At 33.5% G+C, this 16,985-nt stretch overlaps 1 pseudogene; it reads left to right on the top strand.

The window, feature by feature from the left end:
• Positions 1-2,606: 2,606 nt before the first annotated feature.
• LOC125101116 (AP-5 complex subunit mu-1-like) lies at positions 2,607-5,638 on the top strand (annotated as a pseudogene).
• Positions 5,639-16,985: the final 11,347 nt, after the last annotated feature.

The following is a 16,985-nucleotide window of genomic DNA, read 5'->3' as shown; positions in this document are numbered from 1 at the left end:
AAGGGATATAGAGTTGATAATTCATGAGACCGTTCTGTGATATTAATGATTTCTTTAAGATTTTATTTTTGATCAGTGGGATTATGGAAGAATTTGGCAATGTAAGGAATAACTATCAGCTGTGTGCTGCCTCAGTTCTTCAGAGTACCATCCATGTTGGCTGCCAATAGATAGTCAAGTCAAGGGATATACAAACTTAGTGTTGACCAAACTTTGCAATGTCGGGTATGTACATTGCTTGGTACAAGTGTAATATTTTGTAAAATGTTGATGTTTGTTATTGATCTCATGTACATGTTTGTATAGACACAAGTGTGTGTATAATCACTTAATGAATATCTTAGATAGGGAACACATCTACACGCAAATTGACTTTTTACCCAGAAGCCTCCAAGAATTTTTATTTTAAGACTTTATTTATTTGTCAGAGAGAGAGAGAGAGAGCGCGCACAAGCAGGCAGAGTGGCTGGCAGAGGCAGAGCAAGGAGCCTGATGCTCCTCCCTGTTGAGCAAGGAGCCTGATGCGGGACTTAATCCCAGGACCCTGGGATCATGACCTGAGCTGAAGGCAGCAGCTTAACTGACTGAACCACCCAGGCATCCCAGAATTTTTATTTTAATATAATCCCACTCTGACTTATCTTTTCACCTTTATATTCCTATGTAATGATTACTGCAAAATAAAAGTGATATAAAAGATTTGTGAAAGTGACATAAAACCAATGCTTATGTTTGGATTGTGCTTTTTCATAATAACATAATTGTACTATAATCATAGAAAAGGAAACTCTGCCAAATTTTATTCTTAAATATTTTTGTAGAAAAATTAATGCAAGTTACAAATAAGACAAGTGGCCATCAATCTATTCATCTCCATTTATGGCAGAAAATGATCTCAAATTTGTTGACATTTCAATATCTCAGATTGCAAGTGATTCTGGAAGCTCAAAACCAAAACAGTACATTATTTACATTCATAATTTGCTTGCTTTTGAGGAAAATGACATCTGTGCAATATCTCCCTTCCAAAACACATTAATTTCTACATAGGCTGAATTTAGAGCTGGGAAAGCTAATACAGAATACCAGTCCTATCTTGTCACATATAAAATAATAAGATTAAAAATATAAATTAATTTTCTAGTAGATATACTCTTCACAAAAAAAGCATAGAATGTTTTATACCATAAATATGTTATTTTCATAATCAAATTCCTTAAAACTTTTTTTATACTTTTTAGCTAAAAATAAAGCAATTTTTGGGGGGGGGGGTTGGCCTCCAACTCTTTGAGTTTTAACATAAGCAAAGACTCATGTGTACATCTCCATAATCAGAATACAGGAAAATTCCATCACGCAAAAAATCCCCTCATGTAGCCAAACTCTCCATTCACACCATGCGCCTTACAACTGATCTGTTTCCATCTTTATAGAATTTTCTTTTCCAGAAATTGTCATTTCCAGAAATGTTTTTTTCCAAAATTAAAACTGGAATTTTACAGTAACAACCCTGTGTACAGCATCATTTTACATCTGGACATTTTAAGTTCATGAGTTATTTCTACTTTTCTCCATATGTTTTTAAATCTTTCCTTATATTCTTAATCCTAGTATTCCTATTACTTCTCATTCCTGCAACTCAAACATGAACTATATTCCTGTGTTTTGATTTTATACTTCCTAGAATAATCACATAGTGAGAAATGTTTCTCTTTTTTTCTGTCTTTATACAGTTGCTTCACACATAAGCAATATATCTTTTATTCCACAAAATGAATCTTAGTTTCCTAGAATGGAAGGTGCTGCATTTCAGAGTTTCTCAAAATGACAAGAAAGATGCAAATGGGTTGGAAAAAGAGTACTCCTGATATTCTGATATGTTACTTAGTGAGGAAAGGTTTCTAGATTTGGATAAGTTATGAACATCATATTTTAATACTCATAACTTTACATATCAAAATGAATATAAATTCTTATTTCCAGATACTTAAAAATAGTAAAAAGCAGTCTATTACTTTGGGCATTAAAGGATTACAAGCAAAAGATAAAGGTGGTTTTAGTACCCTAGTTCTGAGAATTTCAGATTGTTTATTTTCTGTAAGTTTACTTCAATATCAAAATGTCTGTGAATGGATTAAGTTTATGTCATCTCTGAATCTATTAATTGTTGTGTCCTGATTGCACTTGTGTGGATTGTTCTTGACACATAAGTGGTCAGTTCAGAACTCAAAGGGTCACATGCACAAACCAGAAGAGCATATTTCTTGTTCTTGGGTTAGCTCTCTGATAGTGCTGTTCTGCTCTCCACTCCCTCATCATCTGCCACCAGTGCCATATTGATTCCTGAAAGCTTTCTATATTGACTCTCCTTTCCTTCTAATTGAAGTGATGAAGTTTGGGTTCTCATGGAGTAGATACTGAAAGGGAATTAGAATTACAAAAGGTATATTGAAAAGTAACACTTTGAAAGAAAAAAAAGGGAAGCAGGTAAATAATAAGGGCAAATAATAAGGCTGTGATTCCATCATGACAACACCTGAGCCAGCCCAATGGAAAGTTTCCAGAGCAAATACTGCCTGTTAAAGAAATCCCTTTGTTGCATAGAAATGGCTAAATTCTTTTACTACCATTACGGTCCACCATTGGCTGGGCACCTCCTTTATAAGAGCATAGCTGCTGCTCTAAAAGGTAGGTGTACCCTGAAAGTCCTAAGCACTGCAGACTTTAACACATTGTAGTTGGACAGAAGGTCTTTCTAGGATGAGACAGTGTAAGTAGTGTTTCTGTTTTTCCAAGTCTGACACAGCAAGCCAAATAAAAATAATAACAATAATAATAATAATGTCTAACTAATTTCTTTACCTCATATTAATAACTTTCTAAATTTCTTCCTTTCTATGTCTACATATAATTATAACTGATAATTCAGAATATATAAACTAAATCACAGATAAAGAATTAGTATTATTAAAATGTCCACACTACCCAAAGCAATTTACAGATTCAGTGTAATCTCTATCAAAATACCAACAGCATTTTTCACAAAAGTAGAATGATACTAAGTTTATATGGAACCCGTGAATGGCCCCAAATAGCCAAAGCAATCTTGAGAGAGAACAACAAAGCTAAAGGTATTACAATTCCACACTCAAGATATACTACAGAGCTGTAGTAATCAAAACAATATGATACTGGCACGAAAATAGACATAGATCAATAGAACAGAATACAGAATCCAGAAATAAACCTACATTTATAAGGTAAATTAATCTATGTCCAAGGAGGCAAGAATATACAATGGGGAAAACACAGTCTCTTAAATAAGTGGTGCTGGAAAATTGAGCAGCAACATGCAAAAGAATGAAACCAGACCACATTCTAACACCATACACAAAAATGAACTAAAGGATTAAAGACCTAAATGTGAGACCTGAAACCATAAAAATTTTAGAAGAGAATACAGACAGAAAATTCTCTGATATCAGCCATACCAAATTTTTCTAGATATGTTTCTTGGGGCAAGGGAAATAAAAGCAAAAACGAACTATTGGGATTACATCAAAATAAAAAGCTTTTGCACTGTGAATGAAACCATCAATAAAACAAAAGAGCAACTCACTGAACAAGAGGTGATATTTGCAAATGTTATCTCTGGTAAGGGATTAATATTCAAAATATGTAAAGAACTTATACTCAACACTGTAAAAACAAACAATCCAATTTAAAAAAACGGCAGAACGAAGTAGAGGTGCATGCCAGTTAGCTACAGGGAGGAACAGAAAGGAAGTAAGCAGCAGGCAGACTGCAGAGGCTCCTTGCTGGGGTGAGTGAAGAAACATGATCCTTCTGGGTCACTGTCCAAGAAGCAAACTGTATAGGAAGAATGTACTGGAGTTGTTGGGGGAGAATGTTTCTTGAGATTCTAAGTGAGGATTCACAGAACTTTTGTGGCATGAGAGACTCAGAGGTTTTAGTTACTTCACCTGACAGAGTTAGTCTTTGCTGAGCCAGACCTATTGTGGTGGGGTAGAAGGTGGCTCAGGTTGGGTGACTTCTGGTAATAGTCCATCTGAGAAGGCCAGTCTGTGTCCTTTTTCCTTGGTGGCCTCAGGGATGAGCTAATGCTTTAGTGGCTTACCTTGGCTCAGTGGACAGAGTGGCTTATAGCCATAAACCAGGATCTCCATATTGTGGCACCATCAGATTCTCCAGATGATATCCCACTCTTGGAAAATGAGCCAAGGTCTTCAATGGAGTAAATTATAAGCCTATTCCCAAAGATGGTCCCTTTCTTAAAGCACTACTCTTTGAAGTTAGATTGTTGGATAATGATAAGAACTTGATACAAAGTCATGATAACTGGTTCACATACAATAAAACATCTGTTATGGTCTCCTAAGAGATGGAGAACTCTGGAAAGTTGTTGCTTTTCTGAAGAATAACATGATATATGTTTATGTTCAACTGTTGAATAAGCTGTAGCTCCTCATCCACCATTAATTAGCGTTAGTGGAACTTCACAAGGCTCTTTTCCTCTAGAGGTAAAATAGATATATATATTTTTTTTACTTGGGACAGAAAAAAGACACTGAGCTAAATACAAAATTGAACCAACTGCCTGATTTACTTCTACAAAATTGTCCATTGGAATTTTCTTGGATGCCAACCTACAGAACTCACTGGATAGTGCTAGTCTTGTTTCTGTGATGCATCCATAAAAGCAGCCAGCCTGGAAAGTTAGAACCTACAAAGGAAAATCACAAGTTTCTATTTCTATCACTGAAAAGGTAAAATCCATGCAATATGATAAATAGGATATAGCAGATACAAGGCAAGTCTTTGGAGCTATCATTTGCAAGTGTGATTTAGAAAGAATCATGCCAAACATTACCATCAGCTTGAGTCTCCCCAACAATGGATCTCCACTTCAGAATATTCTAGTTCATCCTTGTGTGACTTCTCTTGACCTTGGCATTCTGACTTGTAGTAGCATTGATGCAATGGATGATTCTGCACTTAGTGTACCTTACAAATTTCCATTCACTCTTCCTTTAGAGGAAGAGTGTTTTCCTTTCCTTCCTTTATGTTACTATACTTTCCAGGTCACTGTCCCTCCAATTGTGGTTTGTTTTTTTTCCGAATGAAAGAGGAAGAAGTACAAGTAAAAATAACAGTTAATTTAAAATGTCACAAAAGTGTCAAAAATAATTTTAAAATCTGTGAAGCTCATGTATCTTTTTATAATAAAGGTTCAATTACACATGTGGAATGCAAAGTTAGTTTTGGCCAGCTTGAAGTATTTCAAGAGAAAAGCTTATATTGATCTGGGTTATTGGATACAAGTTCCTCAGATCAATGGAAATTAGTCCTTCTGGAACTGTAACTTTTGGAGCCAAGAGTCATAAGAAGCATCCATTTGACTAGATTTGGATTGGAGGTACAGCATATTTAAAACTTCATTTTAGAAACTTAGATTATACATTCATTCACTGGTTGTTACATGGATCAGCATTTAGTTCAAGTTTCTGCATCAGAAAAGCCAAAAATAAGTACATAGTGGAAACAAATTTCTTCTGATTATTACATTTGGAATTATAAAGCTCCTGCTCCAGTAACATATGGATCATTATTACTATAATTAACCCATGTTTAAATAGGATCTATATAATGGTAACATAGCTTAAATTAAATAATAGTCTTTTATTTTCAATGTGTATGCATATAACCTATGAGTGAAAAAAATGAATGATTTAATTATAAAAATACTTTGGCCTAATGTTTTTATTCTGACAGTTTGAAAGAACATTTAAATAAAAAAAGATTTTATTTATTCACTTGAGAGAGTGCGAGTGAGCAGGAGTGGTGGGGAGAGAAGGGGCAGAGGGAGAGGGAGAAGCAGACTCCCTTCTGAGCAAGGAGCCTGATTCAGGACTTGATGCAGGGCTTGATGCAGGGCTTGATTCCAGGATGGGGAGATCTACTCAAGATGAAGCAGACACTTAACTGACTAAGCCACCTAGGTGTCCCATTTTGAAAGAATATCTTAAAGATTAATGTCTCCTATGATATAACTCTTTGATTTTACTCTAATATGATCCAGAGCATAAAAGTGTTGTTGATTCACTTTAGGCTTATTTTAAGCCAGTCCTGGGTCACCCTACCATACATGTTCCTTTCTGCCCCTGTGGCAGGTGTGACTATCAATTGCAGCCTATGTCTCCACTGAGTCTTCCTGGACTCAGCCCAGGCCCTTTCTCATTGCAGAGCTGCAGGAAGCAACTCCTGATGGATTGAAGATGATATGCAAGATAGAAAAAACAAACAAACAAACAAACAAAAAAACCTCTTTGCTCTTTCAAAGCTGCATAGTAAGCCCTTAGTGTGATGTGTTGTTATAGAATACCAGATACAACATCAGAAACCACCATAAATCTCTTGAAAAAAAAGTCAGTGAAAATGAAGGCATATCGGTTAATAGTAACCTGTTCTTAATCAGAACTCTCTTATTGACTAAGAAAGAATATGTGTAATTCTAAAAAACTTAAAAATAAATTTAAAAAATTAAGAAGGGCCTAAGACTTGAACATACATTTTTCTATTTTTCAAAAAAGACATGTAGATGGCCAACAGATACATGAAAAGATGCACAACATCACTAATCATCAAGGAAATGCAAATTAAAACTACAATGAGCTATCGCCTTATACTTGTCATAATGGCTAAAATAACAAAGATAAGAAATAACAAATAATAAGTGTTGTCAAGAATGTGGACAAAAAGGAACCCTCATGCATTGTTGGTGGAAATGCATATTGGTGCAGCCGCTATGGAAAACAGTATGGAGATGCCTCAGTAATTGAAAGTAGAAATATCATTTGATGCAGCAATTCTACTATAGGGCATTTACCCAAAGAAAATGAAAACACTAATTTGTAAAGATATATTCACCCTTGTGTTTATTGAACCATTATTACAATAGGCAAGATATGGAAATCACCTAAATGCCCATTGATTGATGAATGGATTAGGAAGATTGTGTATATATATATATAATATGTATTTTTTATATATTATATAATGTATAATTTATGTACCCATAAAAAAGAATGAGATACGACATTTGCAACCACATGGGTGGTGAATAACCACACACTAAGTGAAATATGTCAGACCAAGAAAGACAAATACCCTCTGATTTCACTCATACATAGAATTTAAAGAACAAATGAATAAACAAGCAAGGAAAATGCAGAATCAGACCTATAAATGCAGAGAACAAACTGATGGTTGCCAGAGAGAAGGGGGTGGGGATGGGGATGGGTAAAATGGGTGAAGGAGAGTGGGAAATACAGGTTTCCAATTATGGAATGAGTAAGTCACGAGAATAAAGAGCACAGTACAGGGAGTTAGTCAATGATATTGGAATAGTGTTGTATGGTGACAGATGGTGACACACTTGTGATGACTATACCATAAACTTGAAATGTCGTGTTGTACACATGACACTTATGTAATGTATGTCAACTATATACTGAAATAAAAATAAATAAAAATAAAATTAAAAAGTAAACCATAGATATACTCTGAAAAGTATGATGTTTGGAGTTTTATTTTCCCCTAAGGAAAAACAACCCAAACATCAAAATAAACATAAAACATTCAGTAAGAATATTTCCAATGTATAAGCTTATATATTTAAACTTCTTTTCCATAAAATTATGTTATCAAAAATAAAACTTTAACAAAAACTAAAAGAAATCCAGTCTCCTGAGAATCAAGGACAGAGGTAATAAAAATCATAATTAATTTTTATATTTCTAAGAAAAAGTTGATATAAATACTTTAAGAACATAATTGAGTAGATGAATATCAGTCTTTTTATTAAATATATTTTAGACCAGAATATATAGCATAATAACATATGATCTATCTTGAATAAATGCCCCAAAGAGTCTAACTATCTATATGGAATGATATATTGCTAATTTCATTACTAATTTCAAAATTTAATTTAATAAACTAAAACACATTTCTTCCTTCATATGACTAGATAAACTTTGTTAAATGTGTATTTAATAATAAAAGTCTTGTGAAATATAATTACTTATGTTGAAAATAATTTAAAACAAATATCAATTTTGGAAAAAGAAACTTAATTACTCATTAATGCAAAATCATTAGACTTAAGAATTAGAAACATTCAATGATTATACTCTTGCAATAGAACAACGAAACTGATACTGAATCACTACATTTTTTTAATTAGAAAAGTTAAGCATGCCTGCTCTTGTCACTTCTATCTCACATTATACTGGATGTTCTAGCCAGTGTAACTGGACAAAAATTATATAAGTAGATAGATAGATAGATAGACATCATTTATATTGTTAAGGAAAAATAAAACTGCTATTTGTAGATGACATCATCCTATGTGTAGAAAATCCTAAAGAATATACAATAAAACTTCTGGAATTAAAACTATTTCATCACACCTCAGGATACAAAATAAATATAATAAAATCAATTAATTCTGCTTTTATTATTTTTTAAAAAGATTTTATTTATTTATTTGATAAAGACACAGCAAGAAAGGGAATACAAGCAGAGGGAGTGGGAGAGGAGAAGCAGGCTCCCCACTGAGCAGGGAGCCCGATGCGGGGCTCAACCCCAGGACCCTAGGATCATGACCCGAGCTGAAGGCAGACGTTTAATGACTGAGCCACCCAGGCGCCCCAAAATCAATTAATTGTGCTTTTAGATACCAGCAATGAACCAAAATATGGTACTGAAAAAATTCCATTTATAATAACATAGAAAAGAATAATTTAACAAAATATGTTAAAAACTTGCAACCTGGAGACTATAAAATGTTGCTGAGAAATATTAAAAAAAACCTAAGTAAATGGAGAATTTTCATTCTATATGTATGGGCTGGAGGAGTCAACATCATAAAAAGAGTAATTCTGCAAATTTGTATTATATTCAATATGTTGTTTTTAAAAATCTCAAGTCATTTTTGTAGACACTGTCAAATTGAACTTAACATTTATATGGATTTGGATAGGAATTATATAAACAGTAATCAAGATAGTGTAGAATGTAGCTTTGGTGAAAGAACAGGTATGTAAGATCAATCAAACAGAACTGAGAGTCCAGAAATAACCTTTGTATTTATGGTTGTATCAATCTGTAATAGGTTTCATTGGGAAAGGATATCTTCAAATTGTGCTGAGATAATTGAGCATTCATCTGCAAAATAAATTAATTAGATAATTTATATTGTACATAAAAATTAACTCAAAGGGATACATAAACCTGAATACAAAAACTAAACCTATACAGTGTCTAAAAGAATACATAGGAGAAAATAACCATGACTATGGTTTAGGCAAAGAGTTCTTGTTAGCTGAACCAACAAGGGCATGATCCTTAATAAGAAAGAAAAAATAATGGCAAATTGGACCTTATCAGAATTGGAAATTCTTTGTACTTCAAAAAACACCATTATGCAAATGAGAAGATAAGCCACAGATTGGGAGAAAATGTTTACAAAACATATCTGATAAAGGAAATATATTCAGAGTATATAAAGAACTGTTCAAACTCAATAATTAGATGTTAAATAAACCATTAGAAATAGACTAATGAGGGGCACCTGGGCGGCTCAGTTGGTTAAGCAGCTGCCTTTGGCTCAGGTCATGATCCCAGAGTCCTGGGATTGAGCCCCACCTCGGGCTCCCTGCTCAACGGAGAGCCTGCTTCTCCCTCTTTCTCTGCCTGCTGCTCTGCCTACTTTGGTCTCTCCCTATTTCTCTAATAAGTAAATAAAATCTTTAGAAAAAAAAAAAGAAATAAAAAAAGAGAAAGAAAGAGACCAATGATTGAATAGACTGAATAGACATTTCGCCTTAGAAGAGTTTTTAACCAAACATAATTTTATATAAAACAAACATAGTTAATTTTATTTCACCTAAAATTTATGTTTCTTTTAACACCAAAATGTGTTCCATTGATCTACTTTTTTAAATATTTATTTATTATTTGAGAGACAGAGATAGAGGGGGCAGGGAGAGAGAAATCCTCAAGCAGACTCCCCACTGAGCACAGAGCCAAATTGGGACTCCATCCTAAAACCCTAAGATCATGACCTGAGCAGAAATCAAGTCACCCACTTAGCCGACTGAGCTGCCCAGGCGCCCCCCACTGATATTTAATGAAGCACATTTCTTGAGGTTGTATTTTTCTGTTTTTATATAAAACCATGCTATTCTAATCTGCACATATGTTCTGGCTACAGAGCATGGCTACATGACTGTCTTATATAGATTTGGTGGTCCCCAAAAGTTAGCTTGTATACCTTGGTTATTTAGATAAATCACCACTTAAATTTTAAATTCAGGCATGAGAAGGAAGCATAATGTTTGCTTATAATGTATTATAACATTTACTGAGAATATTTTATCTCACATGGGGGCATGTCAGAACACATTTAACTTAAAAATATCTCTTTGGTTTTCATCCCGATTCTTTAACAATTGAAAGAGAATTGCATGGTTTATATACATCTAAATAATTAAGTCTTATAGGTGAAGAAGGCCATGCTTTTCTAATATATTTAGAAACACACACCATGAATTTTAATGTAGATGACAGGGAGACATTTAAATGATGTTTTTCCAAAGCCTTAGTTCACAGTTTATAATGATGCTTTAACACAGATAAATGATTGGACTGTGCAGGGTATCATTTTGATCCTGTATTTGTTACCGCGGATATACTCTGCAAACTTCTACGGTGGAACAGGCAGATCACTCTTAAGTAAACTGGTGAGAAAGAAAAAAAATAGGTCCCCAAGGGAAAAAAAAATGTTAAAGAAAAAAAAAGAGAGAGACAGTTTTAATAGTTGGATCTGTTCTTCAGTGACATGGGCTGCATTTTGAGGCAGAATTCTAGCATGATGTAATAAAAAATTACATACAATCACCTTTAGAAATATTGTAGTGCAGAGCCCCAAAACTTAAATGTGTACAGAAGTTTGCAGAGTGATAGGAATGAAATAATCATGCCGGATGTAAGATATGAAGCTGATTGATTTTTTGTAATGTCTGATTTTTATTCAGGGACACAGGAAGTGTGCTTTTTCTCTCATGAACTCTCTCTTCATAAGAAAAGCCAAAAAGAAAACATTTGTGATTAATGGCTGACCCTGGGCCTGAATGTCAAAAAATCATTGGGGAGGAGTAGATAGTAGGAAATTATTGACTGTGCTGTGATCTAGCTAATACATGACTAATAGATGACCATTACTCAGCTCTGCCACAGTGGTGCAAAGGGGTAAATGTGTAATTTTCTTCCTTTTTTTTTTTTTTTGAGAAGAGTACACATCTCAAATATTATATGGTATTGCACATTTGAATACAAATTTAATTAATACACACACACATTTGTGCATCAATATTTTCTTATCCAAATGAGACTTCAATTTAAGCAATATAAAGCACTTGCCTTGACAGTTTGCAACATGTAATAGTCGTGATATTTGAATTGTATGGGTATTTGAGTTAAATGTTGATGTAGAATTCTTTTTTTTTTTTTAATTTTTTTTTTCATTTGACAGACAGAGATCATAAGCAGGCAGAGAGGCAGGCAGAGAGAGGAGGAAGCAGGCTCCCCGCTGAGCAGAGAGCCCGATGCGGGGCTCGATCCCAGGGTCCTGGAATCATGACCTGAGCCGAAGGCAGAGGCTTTAACCCACTGAGCCACCCAGGCGCCCCTGATGTAGAATTCTTACCATGTTTAAACTCAATGATTCTGAGTTTAAAGTTATCAATGGTTGATATATATAAAATTCTCAGCATCTAGAATCCAAAAGCAATTGCTGTCTCTAGTTGCAATTTAGTTTAAAACATTAATACAGTATGCTTCCAGAAAGAGTTTGTAAAAAAAAAAAAAAAGTGTTTGTCAGCTATGTTTTTTCTCTCATATGACTGTAGGGCTGTCAGTAATATCCTACGCTTCCTCTAAATATTTTGCAATAAATGAGTGAATTCTATAAATCTATAGAACATTCTTTATATACTTAATTAAATTATTGGAATAGATTATTATAAGCCTCTATAAGGTAAAGAATCTAAATTTATTCCTTGTTTTTCTCCAGCTTTTCATTTTCAACTCCTTCAAGTATATAGGGGAAATGAACTTTTGGAACCATACAAGGCATCTGTTACAGACGTGAGAGTAGAGGAGAATGAGTCCCTTATAGACTACTCTTCCTGCTGTTAAGTGAATGTCATAAAGAAGTCATATTCACTATAATAAAATAATGGGGTAATTCCTGAAATAAAAAATATCTATAGAACCAAGAAATATTTAAGGATTGAGTATTACTAATTCAAATTTGAGGATTTTATATATTGGAATATCTTTATGATTGCTGATTCACAATTTCAATTAAATATATATGATAGGTGATCATGAATGTAATGACTCAATTAAAAAAGCTAGAAAAATTGCAGTTTCCTCGTTATAATAATAAAAATATTCCATTTAATCTAATTAGACTTCAAAGAAGACGACTGTACTTCAATGATTTCCAGCTCCACTTTTTTCAAACTGTGCTGTCAGGATGAGAATTAATACAGCTGAGCTGTGTGGTGGAGATTCATCTTATACAGCACCACACAAGTATGTGACTGCTTATTTCTTAAATCTTAAAACACAGTAAACAAACATTTTAAATATATTTCCTCTTAAAGATTTTGCCATATAAAAGGACAAGTAAGTTCATCAATCAACATTTCCATGTTAGTCGATCTCAAGCTTCTTCATCAATGCCCAGATAATTAGGTGGCCAGTAAATAATACTTTTCAAAAAGCCTTATTTTGGAACCTGGAAGGATGATCACTGTGGTAAAAGAACACTATTATACTGGAACTAGAACAAGGCAGAATTGATTCCCTGGTCTGTATAGTGAGTGCTCGTTAGAGGAAGTAGAAAGTAATGGATTGTTTCTGTTTTGTTTTTTTAGTGTTCTCAAAGTTCAACACATATGGCTTTAGATATAAATTGGTCACTTTGTAAGACTATCTATTCTTCATTGAAGCTGATGATTATTGCCAAACATACCTATTACATATAAAGGAAATATATTCAGTTTATTTTTTTATTTTTTTATTTTTTAAAGATTTTATTTATTTGTCAGAGAGAGAGGAGAGCGAGCGAGCACAGGCAGACAGAATGGCAGGCAGAGGCAGAGGGAGAAGCAGGCTCCCCGCCAAGCAAGGAGCCCGATGTGGGACTCGATTCCAGGACGCTGGGATCATGACCTGAGCCGAAGGCAGCTGCTTAACCAACTGAGCCACCCAGGCGCCCCAATATATTCAGTTTAAATAGCATTTCTATGAGTCCCATTTGAGGCAAATAAATTATACATATACACTCTAAAGTATTTATATTTACAGATATTTTTCCATTGAAAAATAATACTTTATAATTCTATTCTTTAAAAACGGGGATAAGGGTCAGAAATTAAAATATTTTTAATATGTGATATGATAATCAATAAAATACGGAGAAAAATGAATAACTGGAAATCATCACGAGTGGAAAGAGTATGCTCCTGCTTCCAGGTAGGCTCTCGTAACTGCAATTTACTCATTAGCCAAAGTAAAAAAAAAAAAAAAAAAAGTGAGATTTTTAAGGATACTTAAAATATGGATTTTATGACTTTGAAGTTTCAAAAGAGTCTGCATTTTGTTGTCTCTTGTGAGAGAAAACCCTGAGCAATAACTAAATGCAAATAACACTCAGAGCAATATTTTGAAGCCAATAATGCAAATTATGAATGAATAGGACCAAACTGTTTTTTCAACTCAAAAGAGAAAATTCTTGGCTGGGAGCAATGCAATGAAAACTATAATCAAAAAGCAAATTAATTAATTGCTTGGAGCTTCCTTTTAGAAAAGTTTAAAAATTGCCTTGATAAGTGAATTTTATGAAATAGATGAAAACTTGGCACAGCCTGTCAAGTAGATATCTGTCTTGTGTCAAAGAGGGCAGGCAGGCTCCAAAATACATTACCACAGGACATTATTTTTAAATGTACAAATGGATACATTTAAAAGTGCACAGAACATGCTTGAAAATAATAAGAAGACTAAAAAGACCAAGATTAGGCTAATCTTTACAACTTTATAAAATGATGGATGTCATCCACTAAGCCTATTTTTCCATGTTTATTTATTTTATTCATACTGTTGAGTTATAAAGTGGATAATTAACAAGGGGCTTTATAACTAAAAACATACATTTGAAGAAAAGCAAAAAAAAAAAAAAAAACTGTTTCAGAAAATACCGAATTAACAGGAAAATATGAAAGCTTGTCTAGATAGTTGTCAATTCAGTGTGTGAAAAAGTATTAATTGTGCAAAAAGTATTAACCTTATTCCAACCCTAGTTCCATTTTATTCTTTTCTCTATTATTAATGACATAAGGGGGGGGAGTTTAAAAGACCCATGCCTTCCATAGTTGGTTTTGCATCATTTTAAAGGACAGTAAAATGTTTCTAGGCTACTTCAAATAAATTAGAATTCAAATAATTTAAAAATTTAAGATAACGTGATAATATTTAATTTTTTGAAAAGGAAGGAAACATATGCCATATACTAAGCAGAGAATGATCTGAGAACTTTAAATACTTTATTTCATTTAATATTCAGCACATACACAGAAACTATGATTTATTCCAATTTTAGAGGTGGCAGAAGTAAGGGTTAGAGAGAATAAATAATTTGACCTAGCTATCCCTTAGTAATACCAGGATTTAATCTCCTCTGCCTAGCAACAAAACAAATCCTTTCTCAGTTACATCAGACTGACTTCTCTGGTGGGGTGGATGTTACAATTTCAAGTTTACTGAGAAATTTATTGTTGTTTGTGACTTTTTTTCATTATTTGGGATAGAGTTGTGATGGTTATAAATCTGTGCAGGGGAAGTTTCTGAGTTCACAGAGATACAGGGAGCACTAGACAAGTGCAATATCCTTGTTAACATTTGAGGGTAATATGAGGATAGCGTGTCCAGAAATGTTTGTGTTATCTATATAGAGAAAGAAAATGTCTTCAATTCCTTGTACATGTGATTTCTGGGTGACTTCAATTACTTTCCAGTAACTATGGTGGCACCTATTTTAGCCCAGGCTGTCAGCTAGCAAATTAATTTAGAAAGGTCCTCCTGAGGGTGGGTTTTCTGACTCATGTTAGTTGCTGAAGAACAATATAGTTAGGATTATACTACCTGCTTCTACACTAGAAGACAGCATCATGTGGCCCTTATTTTAAAAGTGATGAAAAAGACTTAGGAATTTGGGTGTTTATTTCTAAAGGAATTTCTAAACAAACTTCTTAACTGATGTAGTATTGTACATCCAAATTTACATATTTACATACCTAGTATACGTGTTCATGTGCATGAGTGTATGTATGTGTGTGTGTGATATGTGTGTATATGTAATATTGGTATATGTGACATATATGCAAGATGTATGATATACATCATCTATGGGTAGGTGTATTCATTGTCTTGTCTAGGATGCAAGCAGCAAGAGTCTTTGTCTGGAGGGTTTGGTGCAATGCAAATAGAATCAGAGTATGGGAAACAGAAGATAAATGAACATACCCTACAGGTATTAAGACAACCTCATTTGTTCTCAACAGCTTGCATTTGCAAAGCACTTGGTAAGGAATGTATATTGCCAAAGTTAATAATGTTTTTTTTTTAAATGCAAATTCACAACAAAGACTTTCCCCTTAAAGATTATAAATATCTAAAGTTTATAATTTTAAATATTTCAATATCCAATAGGGGTTCAATTTAGCTGCATAAACCGGATACATTATTTCGTTGCACTTTTTCTTCCATGTATCTGGACTTAGATTTAAATTGTTAGAATGTTAATTTTTTAAATAATCATATTTTAAAATAAATATTAATTTCCTGAGGTTTCTATTGATTGCTCTCATATAAAGAAGTATGTACTAGTAGATTTTTAAATATATATTCATACTTGAATGATGGGAAGTCCCAAGCATTTCTATTGCCTGTAATGGAAATATGTATGCAGATTCTGTCATTGAAATGTTCCTTTTACTTTATCATATTTCACAGAACTTTATATCCAAAGGGGAAAGAGAAATTTGCAAATATTTCTATTCAATGAATAAACATAAGGACAATCCTCACAGCACTTTGCAGATCGTGCTAACGCATCAGACTGGCAAGAATGTAAAGGCTCCAAATGCTTTTGTCTATTTGCTTGGCATCTGCCAGCATATATGTGTTCTCGTTGCCGACACCTGCTTCTCCAATTTATTTTGCAAAAATCTACTTAATTTTTAAATGAGTGGAAAGCAAACTTTAACATTTAAAGAAAATATATTACATAAAAAAAACCCTCTGGCATTATGTCAAAAATCCAAAACTTTTCATTCAAGATAATTGCATAAAAGGCCGTATCAATGTAAGGCTACACCTCAGGAATGATTCCTGCATACTGAATAACTGAGAATCCATGCTATATGAATTATTAAGAGTTCCATGCACAACCTAGTTAACTGATCAAAAATATTTGATTGCCTTTAGGATCACAGAGTATTTGGGGGAGGGAAGATTTTTTTTTTTAAACGACTAAGAATAAGTTGTCAGCCATTTTGTCTCTGAACAAATACTTCTTTTGGCAGACACTATTCCAGCCACCTGAGTTATGTCATTAAACAGCAATAAAAAAGATATTTGCTTTCATGGAACTCGTAGTATTGAAAAAAAATGATTAGAGTGAAAAAAGAAAAACATAACCCCATTTGCTTGTGATAGTTTCAATTTGTACCTGTTTTCATGACATGTTAATAGCAAACTTCCATTCTTCAAATTGTACTAGTTAGCTAATATTATTAAATGGTCAGCTTATCAAAGTAAATAATAACTTG

Source organism: Lutra lutra, chromosome 5 (genome assembly GCF_902655055.1).
Source record: "Lutra lutra chromosome 5, mLutLut1.2, whole genome shotgun sequence".
Classification (NCBI taxonomy): domain Eukaryota; kingdom Metazoa; phylum Chordata; class Mammalia; order Carnivora; family Mustelidae; genus Lutra; species Lutra lutra.
Note: the sequence above shows the minus strand (reverse complement) of the source record. Positions and strands in the feature narration are given on the sequence as shown.